Source organism: Echinops telfairi, unplaced genomic scaffold (assembly GCF_000313985.2).
Source record: "Echinops telfairi isolate 266 unplaced genomic scaffold, ASM31398v2 ScPeMD7_3533;HRSCAF=4204_0, whole genome shotgun sequence".
NCBI lineage: Eukaryota > Metazoa > Chordata > Mammalia > Afrosoricida > Tenrecidae > Echinops > Echinops telfairi.
In genome coordinates, this window is record NW_022107431.1 from 75,385,902 (window position 1) to 75,387,272 (window position 1,371).

Here is a 1,371-nt window from a genome sequence, read left to right on the forward strand (position 1 = left end):
ATTAGGTGGTAGTTGTCTCAGGTTTGAGTTCTTTGGAATCAGAATTGAGGACCAGTTTGGGGCATTGATACTGAGGACCCACACTAGGCCAGGAAGAAATCGAAGGCTCTCTAGCTGAGACAAATCCTTGGGAAACTTGCGAGGGTGTTGAGAAGACTGACTGTCAGTGCCTTGAGTCAGAATGGGAACTTTGTTAACTGACAGCTGGGGCCGTCGAGGGCTATACGTACTCATTTCAGATAGACAGTATAAACTTCCTGGTAGAGGCATCTGAATGGCGCATCTTTTTTGGGGGAAAGAAATGGCATTGTGTTTATTAATTTTTCATGGCACATAACACAATTATCCAAAATATGGAAAACAAGTATTGCCACCTTTTCCTCTAAGGAGCATTCTGGTCATATTTCTTCCAAGATAGAACTGTCTGGTGGCTACAACCCATAGCGGCACTATACACACCAGAACAACCGACTGCAGGGCACGCACAGACTACCAAGTATAACGGAGGGGCACAGTCATCAAAGACAAGATAGACGGTTTGACTTGCTGAAATGACATCACTTGTGCGCATCAAAAGACTATCAGGAGAATGAAAGGAGAGCCCACAGATTGGGAAGCAATTTTTACCAATGACACATTGAACAAAGGGCTAATTACAAAAACATATGGAACTCTAAAACATATCAGTAAGAAAATAACAGGAGTCCCAATCAAGAAATGGAAAAAGGTATGAACAGGTAGTTCACTCAAAACGAAGAACAAATGATTAACAAATACATGAAAAAATGCTCACGATCATTAGCCTGCAAGGAGATGCAAATTAAAACGACAATGAGAGAACACTTGTGATAGCAATGATATTTATATCAGTCACAGAGATATTCTATAATTTGAGAATTCTGTTGGATCATCTTTCTTTGGAATGGTTACACATAAGGATCTCTTCCAGTCAGTTGACCAAATAACTGTCTTCCAAATTTCTTAACATGGACAGTGAGTGCTTACAGGTTTTATCAGCTTGTTTTAAACATTTCCATTGACATTCCATCAATTCCTGGAGCCTAGTTCTAGGATAATCCCTTCAGTACAGCTTGAACATTTTCCTTTAGCCCCATTGGTTCTTGCTATATGCAACCCCCCATGAAATGGTGGAATGTTGATTAGTTCTTTTTGGTACATTGACTCTATATTCTTTCCCTTTTCTTTAATGCATCCTCAATCATTCAATATTTTGCTCATAGAATCTTTTAATGTTGCAACTTGAGACTTGAATTTTTTTCTTCAGTTCTTTCAGTTTAAGAACTGTTGAGCATAATTTTCCCTTTTGTTGTCTAACTCTAGCTTTTGGCATAGTTCATTATAATATTCCAC